Source organism: Pinus tabuliformis, chromosome J, assembly GCF_031772625.1.
Source record: "Pinus tabuliformis cultivar Carrire ecotype Pingquan chromosome J, CPIR1, whole genome shotgun sequence".
Classification (NCBI taxonomy): domain Eukaryota; kingdom Viridiplantae; phylum Streptophyta; class Pinopsida; order Pinales; family Pinaceae; genus Pinus; species Pinus tabuliformis.
This window is the reverse complement of record NC_142295.1, coordinates 665722887-665737517: the sequence shown is the minus strand read 5'-3', so window position 1 is coordinate 665737517 and position 14631 is coordinate 665722887. Positions and strand designations below refer to the sequence as shown.

General features: G+C 36.3%; 1 pseudogene; it reads left to right on the top strand.

Moving 5' to 3' along the window:
* LOC149228640 (polyadenylate-binding protein RBP45A-like) overlaps positions 1 to 9495 on the top strand; it is a 53756-nt pseudogene extending 44261 nt beyond the window's left edge.
* Positions 9496 to 14631: the final 5136 nt, after the last annotated feature.

Sequence of the window (14631 nt, the reverse complement as noted above, 5' to 3'; positions counted from 1 at the left end):
CTTAAGCAATACCCTTTTCAACAACATGGATTCTCCTACTTCAGGGGATTCTTCCTTTTCTGTAATTTGAGGTGTTTCTTCCTTTGCCTCAGCCACATTCACATTCCTCTGACTGGTTTTTCTATTATGAGGACAGTCCCATGATCCATGTTCCCATTCTCCACATGTGTAACACCGAATATCTCTTCCTCGACCTCTTCCTCTGGGTGCAAATCTTCCTCTATTAAAATCTCCCCTCTGTGGTGGTCTACTACTTGAACTTCCTGCTTCACTTTGATGTTGTTGAAACCTTGGTATGGTAGTTCCTCTACCTCTTACTGAACTTTTCCCTCTATTCCTCTGATTTTGTTTCCTCAACATCTTCTCTTATGCCTTCAAACCTGCTTGATAAGCATCTTCAATGGTCTTCAAAATTAGCAAGTTGATCTCATCTTGTATGTCATATTTTAAGCCATTGATATATCTAGCTACCTTATCCATGTCATCCTCTACATGTCCTACTCTAATACTCAATTTATAAAACTCTTTTGTATATTCTTTAACAGACACTCCTTTTTGCCTTAAATTCTGTAACTGTTTGAAAAGATTTAACTGATAATCTTTTGGCATAAATTTAGCTTTCATTTTACTCACCATTTTGTCCCATTGCTTGATCTTGGACTTTCCTTTTCTTATTCTGGATGTTGTAGTTCATCCCACCAAATAGCCGCATGACCCTTCAATCTGGTAACCGCAAATTTCACCTTCTTTTTGTCATCAACCTCCTCATAGTCAAAATATTTTTCCAATGAACTAATCCAATCCATCAGCTCTCTGCATTGAGACTCCCTTCATACACAGGAATTTCCACCTACTTTATCCAACATCTTGATAACTTTGGTAGTTTCGTTTTCCTCCTCTTCTTCTTCCTCAGAAGATTCTTCTGTAGCACTGGCAACTCCTTCATCAGTTTTTCTCCTCTGAGTAGTCTCCATTGTGTCCATCCTTGTATGCAAACTCTAGATCTCCTCCAGCAAAACTGCATTTGCTTCAAGTCTTCCTCGACCTATGCCAGCTCCCCTCCTCGGCGGCATGTTTACTGCAGTCAAACTCAATCTTTATGCTCTGATACCAAAATGACGCAGGAGGTTGATCAAAATAAGGTGGTCGTCTTGAAAATAGACTATTGGTTAATTTATAACCAATCAGATGTGTTCAAGCGGATTCTATACGTGGCTTACTTTATCCTAAGGGTCCCGTTTTTTTTCCTAAACACGTCGGTCCCACGTTGACTTTCCCTTTTTTAAACAGGCGCTTCACTCTATGTCATTGATATCCTCTCTCCGGATCTAACAGTCATCACTCACCCCGATCACTAACTAGCTCGTTGATTCTCTACCGTCAATCTGTCCGTCTGATCCAATTGTCATCACGTGATTTCGCGTGGATTCAAGCACGGTATTTATCACTTCGAAGGCACGTGATAAAAGCGGTTTTCTCTCTCCTCCATTGCGACGTGTCGAGTGCTAAAGCTAATCACGTGGACTCGGAATATTACTACTTACCACTTGAAAGGCACACGATATACTACTTCTCGCTTTTCCAATACAACCCGTGTGCATTAAATCAAACTTTAATAAAGCGCTTAATAAATGTTTAGCGACTAATTCTAAGATTACCCATTAACGCTAAATGACCACGATTAATGATAAACGCATAAACACTGAGATTTACAATTAAAGCATGAAAACAGAGGAAATACCTAGTTAGGTTTCAGAATGCAGATACACAGATGTAAACGAGATTATGCATCAGGATTAACACACAGTTGCACACTGAATCAATTTATTCAATATAATAGAAGTTACAGAGTCTTGGCCCTCTCGTCTTAATTACAACAATTTATTTGACCTTTGTCTCAATCTCAAAACCATATCTATCACTCAAACTGTCGCTTCTCACTCAATTCTCAATCATCCCACCCAATTTTTCTCCATTACATTTTATTCTCTTTTATGAGTCAAATCCTATTCTAACTGCACTAACTACTCAATCGCTATTTTAATCAATCTAGCAATCAAATCTCTATTCTTAAGCTTTGTTACACACCTATGCTAACAACTTATCTCTTAGTCTAAAATAATACAATTTTCTAGTTATTACAATAATGAAGTAAAAATCATTTTCGAGAGATCCAACCCTCTCTACCAAAACTGACTTTTGACCACTCAAGTCAATGAAATTTAACTCATTTAGCCACAGCATGTGAACAAACAATCACATTGCTGGCTAAGTCCAGATGCTCCTACATCACAATGCCAGGTTGTTTCTGTTAAAATTATTTGCAATAAACAGATTGGACAATCATAGGGTTATGGCAGGGTTATGGCTTTATGGAGTTTGCAAGGCACATAGGAGTTAAGAGAGCTTTGCAAACTTAAAATGGTGCACAGATGCCCAACACTAAACAATTTTATAGGATAAACTGGGAAACCTTTGGCATTTGAGAAAAGTGGACTGAGATTGCACCTGATTATCCTATATTTGTTAGATATTTGGCATCTGATATGACATACCATTTGTTGCAAGAGGCATTCTGAACTAGATACCAAACTTTGAAAGGACCCAAGGTTGTTACTGATAGGGTTACAAGTTGTTCAAAAGGATATGGGTTTGTAAGGTTTGGGGATGAGAATCATCAAGTTTGGGCTATGACAGAGATGAATGGGGTGTTTTGTTCCTTAAGACCTATGCGAATAGGTCCTACCACAACAAATAAGACTACAATTTTTCAGCAACCATATCCTAAACGTAAGTTGTGCAAATGTATACATAAATGTATTGATTTTTTGAATATTTAATTAGTCTTGTATCTGATGCTAGCCTTGGTGGCTAATGGTTGTGTTGGTTGGAAAAAATCATATTTTCCATCGATATGGATCAAATATGCTTTTTCTTGCCTCTATTTTGTGTAGCTTTAGGCTCTAGTCTATGTATCGAGTACTTTCCTTTCTAAATTAGTAGTTGGATGGTATTGCATATGCTTTTTTGTATATTCTTGATTCCAATTATGTTTGAATCCATTATACCTTATTAACATCTTTTTTAAATTACACTAGAATATGGTTAGGTGATGTGTGAGGTTTTTAAAACTAGTGAGTTCTATACAAGCCAACTTTTCTAATCTTTGGAATTAATTTATATTTTAACTACCTCAAGAGAAACCATGGTGGTTGCTTCAGGTTATCTGCAAAGTCATTTCCTTCCAATTATTTTCCTTTCTTTTTTGAAATTGGGAAAATTTTAATTGGAGATCAATGTTATGAAAGCTTATAAAATTAATGTTGTCTCAAAGCAAGATGCTGAGAGGCTCTATTCCCTTTGGCACCTGGAACAAAATTCGGCATAGAAAAAACATCTTTTTAGTGGACTACCTCACTTAGGTCAGTTTTACTATTTACATAATGAACTCTTATTTTGTCATTCGACATTTTTGTAGCATTTTATCCTACCATCGAGCAATTGTTTTCTTGTCTATTCATGATTTGTCCACCTTGTTAGCTTTCGTTTTCCAAAATCCTATTTATATAGTCACTTTCTCCATTTCTTATTTTAATATGGTTGTTTCCTTTATTTTTTATAGAAAGTTTACTATTCAATTCTTTTTTTTTTAAGTTTCAACATAGAACGATATAAGCTTTTTCCCCCAATTTCTCATTGTCCATATTATTTTTCATCTTTTGTATCTTTACAAAATATTTTCAACCATTCAAGGCATCTTGTAGGTAGGCATGGTATATGGTTGGCATAGGTCGTGTTGCCATGAATGATTGATTAACAGTTTGGAGGCTTTGAGACTATCTTTTGGATTTTTTGTAAAGGATACTCAAGTGGATGTCACCTTCATGGTGTGGTTGTCCTATCATATAACTTAGCCTATTTAAATTGAGTTGAAACAATTTACTACTGTAGACGTATTTGGAACAGTGCTTGAGTAGTGTTTTGTATTATAAACTACTTAAACTGGATGTAAGGAAATGGGAGGCTTCAACATTATTTTTGTATTTTGTGTTTGTACATCCAAGTGGATGCCACCTTCTTTGGTGGATGCCTATCTAAATTGATTTGAAACAGTTGGCAACGTTTGGTATTACAAACTTCTCAAACAGGATGTAAGAAATTGGGTTTAATGAAGTTATTGTATATCTTACATTGCATCTTTCATCTTTTGTGTTGATACCTGACATTTACTATTACATATAATAGGTTTTATTAGATACTTTGGATCCAATCATCTACCTTTGGGATTAGTGTTAACTTTACAGGTTACCCAACACATGAAAACTGCATACTCTTGTGTAAGAAGTTATGTGATATGAGCTAGACTGGAGATCCTCTTGCATAGGAAGGTAGGTGATATGAACTAGAGTGGATTGTTGTTTGTCATTGTAAAATATTATCAATACATGATGTTCCTATCAACCCACAAGTCAAATTTGTGAGAGTTTCCTTGTGTGGAAATTAGATAGAGCAAAGAAAAAGGTTTCAGTGTGAAACAATTTTTTTGGAAGGATCTCACAAAAATTGTATGTGCAGTGCAGTGAGCTACTTAGGTTGATTCTATTATTAAAAAAAAATGGTGGTTACCCAAATGACCTACGGTTAGGATTCTAGTTTGAACCTCTCTAAATATATTCATTTCAAGGTCTCGATTCAACCCATATTATAATAATTAACTGCAAAGGTAATCATGAGAAGTTTATTGAGTAATGTACATTTAGTCTTTATTTTTACTATTCTAGGGGCATGTTGTATTGAAACATACGTGTAATGCATTGAAAGCATTATAAGCTTATCTTTGATTCAAAGCATGGTAAGGTCCTTATACACAACCCTTATTGTAATAATTAAATGTGAAGGTAATCATGAGAATATTGAAGTTAGTGAATAATGTACCTTTAGTCTTTCATGAAGATACAAAGCGTAAACCCTAAGATCTAAGCAAGGACTAGTGGCACTAGGTAGGAGAATGCAAATTATGTCTTAATTGCTTGCATGCTACAACAAGGAAACAACAATCCTTGGCACAATTTTAGCTACATCTAAGATGCCACATGCCCCTATAGTATGGTATACCCCATGCAGGGTAGTTGATAGCTTGCCAATATTTGAACTTGTTGTGTTGTATGTGTGTTATATATCTGTTGAACCCTGGCCCTTGTATTATGGGGGAGAGGAGGGCATTGAAGTATTCTTTCCAAGCAGTGTGAGTTTAGGAAGATATAAAGGGTAAACCCTTAGTATGAGCAAGGACTAGTGGTACTAATTAGGTCAATGAAAATTATGTATTAATTTCTTGCAAGCTACAACAAGGAAACAACAATGCTTGGTACAAATTGTTCTTCCAAGCAATCTCAGTTCAAGAAGATATAAAAGGTAAACCCTAAGATCTAAGTAAGGACTAGTGGTACTAGGTAGGTCAATGCAAATTATGTATTAATTGTTTGCACACTATAGCAAGGCAACAATAATTCTTGGCACAAATTGTTATTGCATATGAGAGGCCACATGCCACTTTAATATGGTAAACCCCATGCAGGGTAGTTGATAGCTTGCCAATATTTGAACTTGTTGTGTTGCATATCTATTAACCCTGGCCCTTTTATTATGGGGGAGAGGAGGGCACTAAAGTATTCTTTCCAAGAAGTGTGAGTTCAGGAAGATATAAAGGATAAACCCTGAGAACTGAGCAAGGTCTAGTGGTACAAGGTAGGTCAATGCAAATTATGTATTAATTTCTTGCACAATATAGCAAGGAAACAATAATTATTGGTACAAATTGTTCTTTCCAAGCGGTCTGAGTTCAGGAAGATATGAAAGGTAAACCCTGAGATCCAAGCAAGGACTAGTGGTACTAAGTAGGTCAATGCAAATTATGTATTAATTGCCTGCACGCTATAACAAGGAAACAATAATGCTAGGCACAAATTGTGGCTACATCTAAGAGGCTACATGCCCCTGTAATATGGTAGAACCCATGTAGGGTAGTTGATATCTTTCCAATATTTGAACATGTTGCGTTGTATATTTGCTAAACCCTAGCCCTTATATTATGGGGGAGAGGAGGGTATTGAAGTATTATTTCCAAGAAGTGTGAGTTTGGGAAGATGAAAACGGTATAACCCTAAGATATGAGCAAGGAGTAGTGGTACTAGGTAGGTCAATGCAAATTATGTATTAATTGCTTGCGTGCTACAACAAGGCAACAAAATTTCTTGGTACAAATTGTTCTTTTCAAGAAGTCTGAGTTAAGGAAGATATGAAAGTTAAACCTTAAACTTTGAGCAAGTAGTATTGGTACTAGTTAGGTCAATGAAAATTATGTATTAAGTGCATGCCTGCTATCACAAGGCAACAACATTGATTGGCACAAATTGTGGTTACATCTATGAGGCCACATGCCCCCGTAAAATGGCAGACCCCTTGCAGGGTAGTTGATAGTTTTCCAGTATTTGAACCTGGGTCATCTCTACAACAACTGCCCCAAGTTTCCTCTAGACATGAAAATTTCAAGGTACCATTTTTGGGAATCAAAATTGCCATTAGACCCGCAAGTGTTAGTTAATGATTGCACCATGAGAGATAAGGATCCACTAAAGGTGGTTATTCCATGTTGTGAAAAACCCAGGGAGAACTAGTCTATCTAATGTGCAAGAATCCCCCCCCCTAGCCCAAGCCAGGTGTGGATCAAACTTGTGACCTATGCTTTGATACTACTTGTTGGGAATCATGATTGTCGTTAGACCAAAACCTGCAAGTGTTTAACAACGATCACATCGCCAGAGATAATAATCCACGAGAGGTGGTTAGTCCATGTTGAGAAACACATGGGGAGTGTTGATTTATTTAATGTCCAACAAACATCATTTGTGAATTTCAAACTTGGAAATAAATCCAAAAGAGGAGTTACTGGAAAATTTGAAAAGTGATGAATGTTTTGAGTCATGTTTCCAATGCCTAGGGGTGGAATTTCCAGTAACATGGGTTATTTGTTGAGCCCCTCAAGATGTTGTCAGCTTCAAAATTTTAAGGCTAATTTAATCTAAGATTAATATTTTATGGATGGATGGTGCAACATATGAATGTTCGATCATATAAGCCAAGATTTGATTTTTTCGGAAGTGTAATTGTTATGGATCTTGGCATAAAAGATTGAGGGCATGCCTAATTTGATGTAAACCTAATTTTCTATTGATCTAGAAAAAAATGTCTTGCCCTATGTTGCCTTTGGTTTTGAGAAACTAATAATAGTTTCCCATATGTTGGTATTATTATTATTTTATGTTATGTTTACCCATTCTGAATGCATGCCTAATATTCCTATCATACATCATTTATTTTAACTTTTTGTAAAGGATTTTAGCAAGTTGCTTGCCATTGGTGGCAACTGATTACACCTTGGTTACTAGTTCGTCATATTAGGTATGATTGTTCCTTTTAGTGTAGTTTCTTTAGCCATCAATTTTGGCTATGTTTATTGTTTATGAAATGTTATGTGATTATTTATTAATGTAGGGTTTTCTATGTGATAATTTATTGAGATATATCATTTGTTTAATATCTGTTGTTTTCCTTTATTTGTTCTATATATTTCTTATACCCCTCACAAGTTCTTTGTTTGCAGCAACGGCGGTTCTTCCTCAAGTAGTTGCCTCAGATAATGATCCAAATGATACAGTAGTGTGTTCCTTTGTTTTTGTTTGTCTCTTCGTGTGCTTTCATTTCTTCAAGGAATTTGTGACTTTATATTCTTATTCCAATTTCCTTTTGGACAGCTATTTGTGGGTGGATTAGACCCAATTGCGATAGATGAAATGTTGAGATCATTATTTGTCCAGTTTGGAGAACTTGTGCATGTCAAAATACCAGAGGGCAAACATTGTGGATTTGGCTAGTTTAGTAACAGGTATTTCTTATGAATATTTTTAAGCACCTATTGCACACTTTCTTGTATAGTATATTTCAACATGTCAAGATACAATGCAAAGCATTAGAATGTAGCTTTCTACTCTTCATTTTCTCGACATGCATAAGCTTGCCACTTCACATAGAATCTGAAATTTTAGAAACCAATGTTGGTTCAAATTTTAATAGTTTAATTCTTGTATTGATTTTGACAAAATCATTTCATTTACAAGGCTTTTGTAGATGAAGCATTGCAAATGCTACATGGTACATTTCTTGGTCAGCAAGCCATTCGTCTTTCTTGGGGATGAAGTCCTGAAAACAAATAAGTAAATGCTTTTAATGGTACAATTGTTGCTTAAGTGATTATTCTTGATGTCAATTCATATGATGGATTTATATTGTTGTAGTTGCAGACTGTTGGGTGGGTTCAACCCCAACAACCAAATCCAAATCAATGGAATGGAGCTTATTATGGTTACTAACAAGGATATGATGCAGGTTATGGTTATGCACCACAACCTCAGGATCCCAATAAGTAAGGTTATGCCCCTTATGCATATACAAATTATCAGCAGCATGTAAATTAGTCTAGAGCATTTCCACTTGGTAAATGGGAAGCTATAAGTGTCCTCCATTCACAGTGCAAATTGCAGTAGAGTCTGTCTTTGTAAGCTAGTGTATGTCTTTGTTTCGGTAGTTGAAAATTCTTAAATTCTACTAGTTGGGATTAATAATATCCACAAAAACATTATAGCAACAATTCAATATTTTATTTTACGTACCTCCCAAAAACTCAAAACACATGGAGAATTGAAGTTTGTGATGTGTGCGATAGCATTAGTATTTTATTCAAGATTATCAAATTACATGGGAACAATTTGTAATTATGTTGAGGAGTTCCATTAAAGTTATTTTGTTTAATTATAAGATAAATTTATGTAAATTCACTCCCAATGTTAGAGACATTTTGTCCCTTTCTTAATTGGATAAAATTGATGAGGGTGTTTTCACAATACATTTCATTGGTTTTTTTACAGATCATCTGTCCCTATTTGTAATTTGTAAATTAAACTATGCTCTTTGTCGACTTACATTTGTCTATAAGAATAATCCTCCCATAAGTATGCTATTAAATCCAGTGTGCTTGTAAATGTTAGCTTTTCACCCATATTCTATAATATATCTTTTTTGGAATGAGTTTCATCATGCTTTTATTCCCTATCTGGGTAAAATTTATATCGTGGATAATATGTTCATTTGTTATATATGTAGTGACCTTTAATTGGGTTCAGGCTCTTCTAAGGACATGGAAAGATGGGTTCATTCTTAGATTTGCCTATGTAAATAGTTGTGTTTAATGAGCATCCAATCAACTTATCTATATTAGATTTAATGAAGAGGAAAGCCTCTTGTGGCAATAGAACTTGTCTCACCAAATTGAGAGCTAGGGAATCTCATTATTGTTTTAAAATAGTTTGCATGTAGGAACACATTGTGGGTATCTTGTCTCACCACATTTTGATCCAAGTCACCATTTCTATAAAATAACTTTCTTGTAGGAACATATTGTGGGTGTTAGTCATTTGGATTGATGAATTTGGTTATCCAATTTCCTCATCCCAAATTATCTAGCTTGTTTATGTGATGATGCCCTATATACGTTATCACATCACATTTTTGGTTCTTGGAAAAATGGTTCAACTTGCAAAATGTGATTTTGTCTCGTTCTACTATCATGTCACATTTTTGGTTCCTAGCAAAAAGGTTCAACTTGCAAAATGTGATGTTGTCTCCTTCTGTTGTTGCGAGTAAGTGAGTTTATTAATTTATTTTATTCATTGTCCAAGTTAGTTGTAAGATAACTTAGACTGATCCGAACTCTATGAGATTTTTGATAAAAACCCATTTGTTGTGATCACATTGTAAATTTTAATTCATCTTTGATCTATTAAAGTGATGTACCACACGACTTAAAAGATGCTAATTATGGCCTCTTTAGTTTATTATCTCAAAATTAAACCATATTTTTCCTTCGAAATATGTCTCAAGGAAACTCCTTTTTTTTAATATAGTAGGTGTCTTCCTTTTTCGAGCATGATACTTACAATAAACTAGGGATTTACTACAGATTTTCCTCTTTTCGTTGGGTTGTACTCTTTGTTTTATGTTTTGGAGTTTTTTTTAAGACATTTGTGTTAGAATAATAAGTTTGAGCTATGAATTTCATAATTTTAGTGTTCCAGGGATTTTGCAGGGTGTTGAATCCACTTATGCATTTTAAATAACAAAAATTCACAATCTGACTAAAGGTTTGTTGAATTCTAGTCAAATTTCAAAATGTAAAACTGTTAAACAATGGTTATTCAAAATAATATTTTGGATAATCGATCTTTAGGAATTTTCCTTCATCAACAATTGTTTCCCTATTGATGTGTCCCTCCAAGGGTTTTTTCTTTATCAACAACTTTTCTCTATTGATATCAATTTGAATTGTTAATTATAGTTGTTCTAAATTATTACTTAAATTGATATAAATTTGAATTGTTAATTATAGTTGCTTTAAATTATTACTTAAATTAATTTTCCGTTAAATTAATGATCATATTTTTTTGTCTCCTTGAGGGTTTTTTATTTATCAACAATTTTCTTGTTGATGTCAATTGATGTCAAAAGATGGTAATTGAAGTCATTTTGAATTATTAATTGATGTCAAAAGATGGTAATTGAAGTAAATTTGGATTGTTAGTTGATATCAAAAGATGATAATTGAAATACATTTGATTATGTAAAAATTTGAGCTTTAGTTATTATAGGGTTCAAGATCATGTTACAGGGAAAAGTGTCTATATAGAACTGCTCTATCCCACTAAGGTGTGACAGCTGCCTTAGAAACAAACAGAGGAAATCTACTTTCATTTTTCCTTTATGAATTATAGATAGAGAGGAACAGAAAGACCAACCTCTGTCTTGCACTAATCTCCTGATTTGATTCCTCTCTTCTTTGATAGTCTTTAACTACCTGTTCCCTTGCACGCCTAGCTTCACAAAGTACCTGTAAGATCACAGTAGCATAGCACTATACAAAGACATGGATCTATAATCATAAACAATCTAGGATCAGATGTAAATTGACCATACAAATGTAGCAAACATCAATGACACAAGAGCATGGAGGACAACTTGAATAGCTTTTATTGATAAACAAGAAAGAGCCAAGGGGAGTTACAACCAGTTGTTCTGACCCAGCATCAACCTCTCAGCAAGGAAGCCCCTCTTCACCTCATACAAAGCTTAGATCACCCAACAATCTGATGTTTGTCTCAAGAAACCAACAGCGATTCCTTACAATATGCAAAATTCCAGCCTCTGGATCTCTGGGATGAGGGATCCACATATAGATATCTGTAATGGAGATGAATCAGCTTATGATTTGATTAGTGTCTTCCCTCTGATAGTTCTTGATTCCACTTGGAGACTGATGATCTCTTACTCATCCTTGGTCGAATTCAGAGAGGCAAGTGTCACAGGAGAAGATTCTGGAAGCTTCCATTGCTTCTCCACCTCGCAGAATGACACTGCCATTTGTCATTTCTCGCCCATCGCACCCCATAGAAGGGATTTTTGAAATACAACGCACCCACACAGTGTATTTAGGTGAGATGCAATGCACTTGGCCAGTGGAGCAACTGAAATGATCTTGTTTTGACCAATTCTGAGCAGTTTTTCATGGAGAACTTCTGGGAGAAGTTGTAATCTGTTGACCTTGTTCCTTTAGGGGTTAGAACAACACTGTTAGGGACTTAGGAGCCCTTGGTTTATGGACATTTCATGCTTGGGGTTGTAGTGCCCAAAAGTGTCTATAACAGTTGCCCCCTAAAGCATGAGGTCGTTAATCTTTTGATGTCGGGTGAAATGCTTTATTATGAGGATCCGAAGTTCTTTCAATCTGGGAGGAGACCTGTAATAAGATACAATACAATACATTATCTTCATAATATTTTCATGATCTAGCTGAGACGGGCATTCCCATGCTCAGCTCTATAAATTCATTTTCATGTACATAGGATAGACAATAGTCTGAGTGTAGACTGATGATTTTGATAGAGCCATCATCCTTTTGATTGGATGATTATCTGTGCAGCAATGATGTACATTTGATGTCTTTATTTCCCTGAATATATATCGCATCCCGGATGGATGAAACTAGATCTGGGGTCTTCAATCTCGTTCGATCTTCACTCGAAGTACAAGTCGATCCATGTGAAAGCTGTTCTGGAGTCGAACATGGAAAGACATCGCCTGATTACCAGCCAATGATGTAAGCTGTTAACAGGCGCGAGAGGAATCACCGATAATGATAATGACCCTCAAGGTACTGCAGTACAATTCACGTGGTGTGAATAAAGGACTTGGCGTCGAACACCACGCAAAATCTTTCAGTCGAAGGCCATTGATGTAAACCTGTCGCCGGAAGTGAGAAACTTGCCATTGGGGCATGCAAGCTTCAAAGTACTGAATGGGGTGTTCCTAGATCAACTTCTTGGATAATGAGCTGATGTCGACAAGAAGCGATCCGTCATAGGAGGGCCTTAATGAATCCCACATCAATGATACGGAACGGAGCAAATGATTTTAATGGAGATGAAAACGATCTGGTGATATAAGGTTCAGGGTGGCGGTCATGAAAGAATGGAGTATAAATGTATGGTAGTGGGTGAGACACAGGTGAATTCTCTGAATGACTTCTCTTGAACATATCGGTGACACTGATGTGATGGATTGGTAGCATTAACCCCAAATGTGGATGGCATGATGGGACCATGGTGATGTGACCGGTGAATGAAACAACCCAACCCGACTCGAACGCGGAGTGGAAGTGTCATGTTCAAGAGCGACTTGCTACCAACAAAGTTTCTTCAAGTTTTCTTCCCAATTTTCCCCAGTCATTGCTGACCAGTACCTCTTTATTTTTGTCAAGCTTGAGGAGGATAACATATGCTTGTTCTATAATTTGCCCTTCGGGCAAACCCATCGCTATGTTTTAACGAGCCTAGTGATAGTGAAACTCGTTCTCGTCTATAGACAAGTTTGTCGCTATTAAACTTTTAACGAGTTTAACGACAAAGATAACTCGATCCTTTTCAATTTTAGAGAGTCCGAAAAGGAACGTAAAGGTAACTCCAAAATTCCTTTTTCGTTATCTAATCCCTTAAGTCCGAAAAAGTATAAAACAATACAGAAGGGATGAATTTTCGATACTTTTAACAAGCCGAACAAAACAAACGCTCGATCTTTTTGTGTAATAATCCCTCAGGTCCAAAAAGATTAAAATCTAAAGGAGGGATAGCACTTTCGGTCCCTTTAACGAGCTGGAGAGGCCAATGGCTCGACAATCTTTTCATATTTTACGAGTCAGTTGAAAAGAGCTTAAAGGAGACTCGCCTTTTGAGGAACAAGTGATAAACTTGGGTAGCCGTTGATTCCACGTAAGGTTTGGAATTTTCCAATCACGGCAGTGTTACAAGGATGGCTAGTGGGATCACTCTTTGTAGCTGTTCCTCAAAAGGGGTAAAAAATCAAATGGAGGTGAATGATCGGCCAATACAGAGTGGAGGTGATGATGAGAACACAACCAAGGACTTAAAGGCTGAAGTACTACATTCACGATGGTTATTTACCGGAAAATAGTTCATTTTTTAATGAGCTTAAACGCGGGGAAAAACATTTGCTCATGACTTATGTTTATTTTTTAACGACCTTGAATTATGTGCTAAAACTGCTCGATGCGGGTTTATTTTTTAACGAGCTTGAACCCTGCAGTAACACTGCTCGTGGTGGGTTTATTTTTTAACGAGCTTGAACCCTGCAGTAACACTGCTCGTGGTGGGTTTATTTTTTAACGAGCTTGAACCCTGCAGTAACACTGCTCGTGATAAGTTTGCATGCCCCCCAAGCTTCATTGCATTCAACTCGGTGGTTGGAATGAAGGTTTACCTTTGAGATTTGGAAAGGGGATTTGTTTCATTTTTTAATGAGGTTGACACAGTAAAAGAACTATCCTCATGACTCCTTGTTTCATTTTTTAACGAGGTCGACACGAGATAAGAACCATCCTCGAAATCCACCGTATTTACAGTATTTGATAGAAAATCAAAAACTGAAGGATGATTAAGGTTGCTGGAATAATCTTCGTGGTAATTCGGAAGATGGGAGTGATGGTGGTAATCTTCCCATGGTGCCTCTCCTATCATCATTGATTGAATGATTCCTTCGTCTGTAGAATGTACATGCGACCAAGGATCTGAAGAGGTGCCATATTCCTTAGACCTATCTATCCAAACACTCGATGAGCGTTGATTTGGGTTTGCCCCCCAAGCCAAGAAAATTGATTGCTACAATATTTCTATTAGGGCGGTGATCCATGCTGACAAAATGTTTAGGAATCTTCCGAATCCATTAGATATAGAAGATTTCATATTGCAGGTTTCCACTGTGGCCACTTCTGTCAGATTACTCGGAGGCGGTAGGGCAAAAGTACCCATTAAGGCAGGGTCTTTTAGGAGGCCTACTCCAATATTTTGAAGCGAATGATTGCTTCCATGGATCATTGGAATGCTTCCCGTAACTTGTGAACTGTTGGGGAGGAAGGTTTGTTGGTCGATGATTGTAATTCCTCCTTGGAAG